Here is an 8,671-nt window from a genome sequence, read left to right as displayed (position 1 = left end):
CCTGCAATATTTTAATTTTAACTCTTGGTTTTTTTGGCTTGCCATATAAACTTAGATCTCTCTCTCTCTGCCACTGCTCAAATGATAAATCCGATGTTTCAATGGGTATTGTTTGGAACAAAACTAACATTCTTGGCAAGACATTCTTTTTAATTGTTGCAATTCTCCCCCAGAAAGAAAGCTTAACCTTTTCCCATCTTGATAAATCTTTTTTGACTTCATTCCAAACCTTAACATAATTATTGTGAAATAGCATACAGTCCCTATTTCTCAAAACAATTCCCAAGTATTTTACCTTTGCAAATTTTTTTTAATTAATAGTTTTATTTATTTCCCACAAAAAAAAGACACACAAGGAAGGTACAAACAACAAAGAAACACTACAAACTATACAAACTACTACACCACACATCCATCTAATAAAATAAACACAATATATAAGGCTATATTTCATTTAAAGCGATCTTCATGTCAGACTCCGTTGTTTCTATATTGCAAGGTACGAATTTCATAACAAGCTAATGTATATATGTCAAAGGCAAAGGTACAGGTTATATATAAAACCCACAAACAAATAAGTCATCCTTTTGCTGTTCTTGTATATACTCAATAAAAGGTTTCCAGTCCAATAAATATGAGGCTATTGTTCTTTCGCGTACTAGCGCCATTAATTTCTCCATCTCCACCAATTCCATCACCTTGAGGAGCCATTCTTCCATTGTTGGTACTTGTGTTTTTCCCCAATATTGCGCATATAGTAGTCTTGCCACTGTCACCATATGCTGAAGTAACAATCTTTTTTCTTTAAATTGATCATCCCCGAGTCCAAGCAAAAACAATTCTGGTTTCATTTCTATGTTTATCTTTACATTCTTTTGCATTAATCCATGTATTTTAACCCAGTATGCTTTTGCTCTTTTACAAGACCACCACATATGATAAAAGGTTCCTTGTTCTTCACATTTCCAACAATCCTCCAGACATACACTGTACATTTTTGCTAACTTTGATGGAGACATATACCACCTATACATCATCTCATAAATATTTTCCTTTAGTCTGGTACTTAATGTGTACTTTAAACCTTTTGTCCACATATTTTTCCATAATTCAATTGGAATCTTATAAACCACATTGTTTTCCCATCTGAGCATACAGTCCTTCATTTGTTCTTTCTGCCCCTCCAGCTGTAATAACAGTTTATAGACTTTACCAATAAGATGTTCATCATTAGTACATAATACTTCTTCGAACAATGACTTTGACCCCTCAAATCCCCCCTCTTTTAAATCACTCTTAAACTTCTCCTGGATCTGTAGATACGAAAACCATTGACATATATGTCCTTCTTTTACCAACTCTTCTCTCATTTTTAATTTGGTCTCTCCTTGGGTTGTCTCCAGGACATCCCTATATTTTAAGCATTTGTGTCAACTCAATAGTTCTCTTCTGAAAGAAACTTCTTGAGCTGACACCCACATTGGAATCTTCTGACATAATCTCGATTTGTATTTCTTCCATACATTCAAAATTGACCTTCTAACAAAGTGATTATTAAAGTCCACATTGACCTTTGCTCTGTCTTTACTATCAGTTTTAATTGTTCTTGGGGTTTCATATTCTTTGTTAGCATCTTTGTCTTTTGTTTATTTACTTTGAAATCTGCTACTGCCCCAAATTCTTTCACTTTTCTCATCAAGATCGCAGCCAGGCACCTCTCCACCGTGCCTGGGTCCAGCTCCAGGGATGCTTTAGGGTGGATTCCTGCATTGAGCAGGGAGTTGGACTTGATGGCCTTGTAGGCCCCTTCCAACTCTGCTATTCTATGATTCTAAGATCTCATCGTCTTTACTGCAAGGGATCAGGATAAGTTTTCTTACTTATTTGTGGAAAAAGTTATCACCCGCACATGGTCAGCCCCCAAGCGGGAAGAACAATGACTAGAGTGCTGATGGTGGAAAACAATAATAATAAAAATATTTACTTATTACCCGCCTCTCCTCTGGATCGAGGCATGGAACAACACCAAATAAAATATAATACATAAAATTAGTTAAAAGAGCATATAAAACGAGTACAACATTAAAATAACAATGACAGCATCTTAACATTCTTAGGTTTAAAATTCATCTGTGTAGACTTATAGCCAACAAGACACTTCATAGAGAAAGTCTTCGTTCCTATGGGGTGGCAAGACGTGCAGCAAAGAAAGATTTCTGCGAATTCACATCCAGCAGAACCGTTCAGGGTGGTGAGGGGGTCTAACTATGACACCTCCCCACTTGAACCCTGTTTTAAAGCCTTCAGTAGTTCACTCTGACGCCTTTAACGAACATTTGATTGATAAAATCTTTTGGAAAAGAGCCAACTTAGGTTCCGTTGTTATAGCTGAAGCTGACAATGGAAAGTCCAGCAACTCCGCGAGTAAGATTACACTGGATCAGTTTCAGTTGGTGAGTACTGAGGATGTGGACAAGCTGCTTGGATGAATGAGGAGGATGACTAACCCTCTCAATCCCTGCCCTTCGTGGCTGGTTTATTTATTTATTTATTACATTTTTATACCACCCAATAGCCGGAGCTCTCTGGGCGGTTCACTGTCGCTCTGTTGCTTCCAAGGCCCCTGTCATCCAGGACTTGTTCTTCTCTAGATCTCTCCACCTCCTTGCTCTAACTGAAACCTGGCTTCCTGCCCATGATACCGCCATCTCAGCTGCCCTCTCTCTTGGAGGACTCTCTTTCTCTCACTCGAGTCGCCCAGAGGGTCGAGGTGGTGGTGTGGGTCTTTTATTATCGAGTTTGTGCCAGTTCCAGCCTCTTTCCATTCCACCTTCACACTGTTTCTCCTCCTTTGAGGCACATGTGGTGAGACCCTTCGCTCCGCTGCGTCTGCGGGTTGCAGTTCTGTACCGCCCCCCTGGCTCATCCTTTAAATTTCTCTCTGATCTCGACTCGTGGCTGTCCTTTCTCCTCTCTGACAACTCTCCTACTCTGATCTTGGGTGACTTCAATATCCATGTAGATGACCCTCACGATGCTGCAGCTCTACGATTTCGCTCATTATCTTCCTCTTACGATCTTAAGCTCTGGTCTGAAGCACCCACACATTCCCTTGGACACTGTCTGGATCTTGTCCTCACTCGGAACTGCTCTGTCCTGGACTTTTCTATTGCTGACTTTCCTCTGTCAGATCATCATCTAGTCTCTTTCAATATTACTCACAATCCCCCTCCTTCACGTCCCGCTTCACGCCCTTGTCGTGACCTGCATTCTATCAACTATGAGGCTTTCTCTCAGTCTCTAGCCTCCTCACTTCCTTCTGTCTTCACAGCCGTCTCCTTGGACTCAGCCGTCTCCTCCTTTAACTCCTCCTTATCTTCAACTCTTGATAATCTTGCTCCATCTACAACTCGGATAGTTCGCCCCTCTCAACCCCAACCGTGGCTCACTTCTTTCCTCCGCTACCTTCGCTCTTGTTCCCGGGCAGCCGAACGCCTGTGGCGTAAGACCAAGGACTGGGCGGACTTTGTCCATTACAAATTTGTTCTCTCCTCTTTCTCTTCTGCCATTTCACTGGCCAAACAACAGCACTACTCAACGTTGATCCAGTCAAATGCTAGGCACCCTCAGCGGCTCTTTGCGTCCTTCAATTCTCTTCTGAAGCCTAATCCACCATCTCTCCCCGCCTCTCTGTCTGCCAATGACTTTGCCTCTTTCTTCAATGCTAAAATCCAAACTATTCGCTCCGATCTGGCCAGCTCTGCTCCGCTTCCAGCTCCTGTTCCTCACCTGTCAGTTCCTCCTGCAACTCTCTCGGCGTTCCCTTCGGTCTCAGCTGATGAACTGTCTAAAATACTGCGCTCGTCGAAGGCTTCCACTTGTTCCTGTGATCCGATTCCCTCTCGCGTCTTTATTAATCTTATCCCCGCTATCCTCCCGTCCTTACTTCACATCATTAATTCTTCTCTGTCCTCTGGCTCATTTCCCTCTGCTTTTAAACACGCTACTGTCTCTCCCATTCTCAAAAAACCCACTCTTGATCGACTATCTCTGTCTAACTACCGACCTGTCTCTCTGTTGCCCCTTGTCTCAAAGATTCTGGAACGTGTGGTCTACTCTCGTTGTCTTGACTTTCTCTCTAGTAACTCTGCTCTGGATCCCTTTCAATCTGGATTCCGTCCTTTGCATTCCACTGAAACAGCCCTTACCAAGATCACCAATGATCTTCTTACTGCCAAGTCTAAAGGCCATTATTCCGTTCTTATTCTTCTTGATCTAACTGCAGCCTTTGACATGGTTGATCACGATCTTCTCTTAGATTCCCTCCATGACCTTGGACTCTGTGGCTCTGTCTATAACTGGTTCGCCTCCTATCTAGAGGGTCGCTCTTTCAACGTGTCAGCTAATGGCAGCTCATCCTCCTCTTTTCCCCTTTCAGTAGGGGTTCCGCAAGGCTCAGTGCTTGGCCCGTTGTTGTTTTCTTTATACATGCTGCCCCTGGGTAAGCTTATTCAATCTCATGGCCTCCAATATCACCTGTATGCCGATGATACACAATTATATCTCTCATCTCCGGAACTCTCTCCTGATGTTCACGATCGTATCTCAGCATGTCTTTCAGATATCTCAGCCTGGCTGCTTCATTGTCGTTTGAAACTTAATATGGCAAAAACTGAACTGCTTGTTTTCCCTCCTAAACCTTCTCCTCACCTCTCATTCTCTCTTACTGTTGAAGATGGTTTGTGAGTCTCCAAGGTGCCACATGACAAAAGAACACAAAAGTACAAGGGGTGCCTCTGCTTTTTAGAATCATAGAATCATAGAGTCTGGGCTTGTTTAGCCTGGAGAAGAGAAGATTGAGGGGAGACATGGTAGCACTCTTCAAATACTTGAAAGGTTGTCACACAGAGGAGGGCCAGGATCTCTTCTCGATCCTCCCAGAGTGCAGGACACGGAATAACGGGCTCAAGTGAAAGGAAGCCAGATTCCGGCTGGACATCAGGAAAAACTTCCTGACTGTTAGAGCAGTACGACAATGGAACCAGTGACCTAGGGAGGTTGTGGACTCTCCCACACTAGAGGCCTTCAAGAGGCAGCTGGACAACCATCTGTCAGGGATGCTTTAGGGTGGATTCCTGCATTGAGCAGGGGGTTGGACTTGATGGCCTTGTAGGCCCCTTCCAACTCTACTATTCTATGATTCTACCATGAGAGGAAGACTAAAGGTCACCGGTAGTCAATCGTGTAGCAAGAGAGGTGGCTATGTCAGTCTGCTGCAGCAGAAGCAAAGAAGAATCTTGTGGGACCTTAAAGCCTAACTAATGTGTTCTGGCATAAGCATCTGTGGATGATCCTCCTGCTCAGTTACAGCCCGCCCCTGTATATATTCCATTTACATTTACGAGGTGCCCAGATCTTGTCAGACCTCTGGAGTCAGGCAGTTCTCTCCCAATCCAGTGGTGACACACCCAGAATGGAGAAATTCCTATGACACGCTTGTTCTTAAAAGCCCATGGCTTGGAAGAAGACGAAAAGTGAAGCTGAAGACCCCAGCCATTGTGTGGGCAAGAGCAAAAGGGGCCCTAGAGGTAGGGAAGGAGGAAGGGAACTGTCTCTTTCTGGCTCTGCACCCACTGTTCCATAGACACCCCCAGACTAGAACATCATTTGTTTATTATTTATTTATTTATTTATTTGAAGCATTTTTATAGCGCTGCCTCACCATTTCTGGCATCGAGGCGCTTTACAATAACACATAAAACAATTCCATTAAAACCCTCAACCCACATTACAACAATTCCATTAAAACCCTCACCCTCAAACCATTAAAAGCCCTCAACCCCCATTTAAACCACCCCCTCCCCAGACTGTTGTGAAAATAAAAACACCTTACAAAGGCGTTTGAAGCAATTGAAAGTGGGAGCCTGTCGAATCTCCAGGGGCACATTGTTCCATAACCGAGGACCAGCCACTGAAAAAGCCCCGGCCCCGGCACATTCCAATTTGTAGCGGGGGACCATCAGGGCACCCTGCTCCTGAGAGCGAGTCTGCCAATGGTGAGACACAGGAGAAACGCGAGTGCTCAGGTATCCAGGACCCAAGTGTGGTAAATAACTGGCAAGGAGTCCAACTGCATGAAGATGAGGCATCCCAAACAGGTCACCCTGTCCTGATTTTATTAAGAGCTAAATGGTTACATTCCTTGTTCACAACCTATGATTGGTTGTTGAATACATGATTACCTCGTGCACAGAAGGTGCTTGCTAGTGTGTGTTCAGCATGAATATACCATATAAGGGTTAAGGAAACGCGTGATCATGGTGCCTTCAATACTGTATTGTTTTCTCTATGGCTCTTGCGTCAGCACATTCTCGGCATGGTTAGCCAGTGCCAAGAAGTTCCTTAGCAAGGCCTATCTTATCATTGTTGTCCTTGTTCCAGCACATTCAGTATGGTCTGCCAATACTGAATGTGTGCCAGAGAGGAACAACAATAAACCCCACACCAAGCAATGCAGGGCTTTATACATGATGAACAAGACCTTGTAGTGCGCCCTAGCAGCCACCGGCAGCCAATGGAGCTCTTGAAGCACCAAAGTGATAGAAGACCACTTCGGGAGCCCCTTGACCAACCTGGCTGCTGCATTTTGTACAGCCTGTAGGCGTTGGATTTGCTTCAAGGGAAGCCCTGTATACAACAGGTTGCAATAGTCCAGTCTGGAAAGAACCAGGGCCTGGACTGCGGTGGTAAGATCAGCCTCTGACAGAAAGGGGCGAACTTGGCGGAGCACATGGAGTTGATAAAAGCAACTCCGAACCACGGCCCCCACCTGTGATGACATAGTTAGGGACTGGTCAAGAATAACACCCAGGTCCCGCGCCTCAGTCACAATCCTTGGTCGGATTCCTGAAATAGGCAGATCTACGAGCTCCTGCCTCAAATCTGCTAGCCGCTGACCTCGGCCAATCACCATCAGCTCAGTCTTCTCCGGGTTAAGCTTTAGTTTACTTTTAGACATCCAGTTACAGATCTCAGCCAGGCACCAAGACAGAGTAGCAACTGCCTTGCCGAGGTCAGACCCCACCGAGATGTAAAGCTGCCATTTGCTGCCATCATGGCCTGGTACCCCCTTGGACAGTCCACAGCTGCCACATTCATCAATCTTCCTGGGAAGAAATATGTCACCACCTTGTGGTGAGCTGATATTTTTCTTGATTTCCTCTTCCTTATTTCACCATTCCATTCTTCAACATAATTTTACCCACCACTCCTGTTTTCTGCCACGTTGGGATCAGTTGCCATCTGCTGCATTTGTTTCCTCTGAAGTGGCACCTACCCAAGTGAGCCACTGGGCTAAGATGGGTCTGTGATGTCACAATGACTCAGATGCTTAAGCCTTAGGGATTGGCTGAGCTTCAGTGATGATGTCAACAATCCTACAGAATCAATGCTTGCACTTTTCTATTGAGTTAAACCAGGGGGTTGTTTTAGGCATCATGGACATTTTGACTACCATTTTAGAACAAAATGGTGGCCAATCAATTTATGTTTTAATAGATTTACTGCTTGTAGTTCCAGCTGATTGATTCCAACCAAACTTTGCATCCAAAGAACATAAGGTGAGCCCTGCTGGATCAGACCAGGGGTCCATCTAATCCAGCACTCTGTCAACACAGGGGCCAACCAGCTGTTGACCAGGAACCCACAAGCAGGACACAGCTGCAACAGCACACTCTCACCCATGTTCCCCAGCAACTGGTGTATATAGTAGGGTGACCCTATGAAAAGGAGGACAGGGCTCCTGTATCTTTAACATTTGTATTGAAAAGGAAATTTCAGCAGGTGTCATTTGTATATATGGAGAACCTGGTGAAATTTCCTCTTCATCACAACAGTTAATGCTGCAGGAGCCCTGCCCTCTTTTAAATCTGGTCACTCTAGTACAGCTCCTGCACCTTTAACTGTAGTGATGAAGAGGGAATTTCACCAGGTTTGCTGCTTTCCGCGTTCTTCTTCAGGCCACAAACAGACAGGCCGCCTTCAATTGGAGGGTTTTTCTCCCCCCGTGATAAAGTCTTTGAGGATGTTGAACATTCCAAAATTGATGGTTTAACCTGATGTGGCGTTTATTCCGATGAAGCTTGAGCAGCGAAAACGGGAAATATATTGCAAAATCCTGTCAATATCAACTTACAACGCTGGAAAGAACAAAATATAATAAGGACAAACCTTATTTTCATTATATCTGTGAATATATGCTATGTACTAATGTTATTGCCAAATGTGTCAAATATACTAAAGTGTCTTAGTGTGATTTTGTTGGGCTATATTATAGACTTGCATAGTCTTTAAGTAGGAATATCATTCCAATTATTGTGTTATTGTATTATAGTACCCAACACCACTATTGTTAAACAACTATGGGATACATCAGCCTTTTTATAACTTTTTTATAATTGTAAATAAATGGGTTTTTTGTTGATCATCTCTTCACTAGTGTGTTGGATAGTTGCATGCTTTCAGGCACCTTATATATTAGTCATTTAAAAACTACTGCCTTCTATCTATTTGTGTGCATAACCCTTCATTTACATCTTCATGGAATAGGTTCCACCTGGATTTTATCCAGAGGGGGTCTCTGGACTAACAGTGAATTCAACCTTTCTGATCA

The 8,671-nt window shown here is 43.7% G+C and overlaps 1 pseudogene; it reads right to left on the bottom strand.

The window, feature by feature from the left end:
• The window catches only part of LOC134396312 (zinc finger protein 420-like), a 106,054-nt pseudogene that overhangs the window by 53,804 nt on the left and 43,579 nt on the right, over positions 1 to 8,671 (bottom strand).

The sequence above is a fragment of the Elgaria multicarinata genome, chromosome 3 (genome assembly GCF_023053635.1).
Source record: "Elgaria multicarinata webbii isolate HBS135686 ecotype San Diego chromosome 3, rElgMul1.1.pri, whole genome shotgun sequence".
In the NCBI taxonomy this organism is placed as follows: domain Eukaryota; kingdom Metazoa; phylum Chordata; class Lepidosauria; order Squamata; family Anguidae; genus Elgaria; species Elgaria multicarinata.
This window is presented reverse-complemented; position numbering and strand designations above follow the sequence as displayed.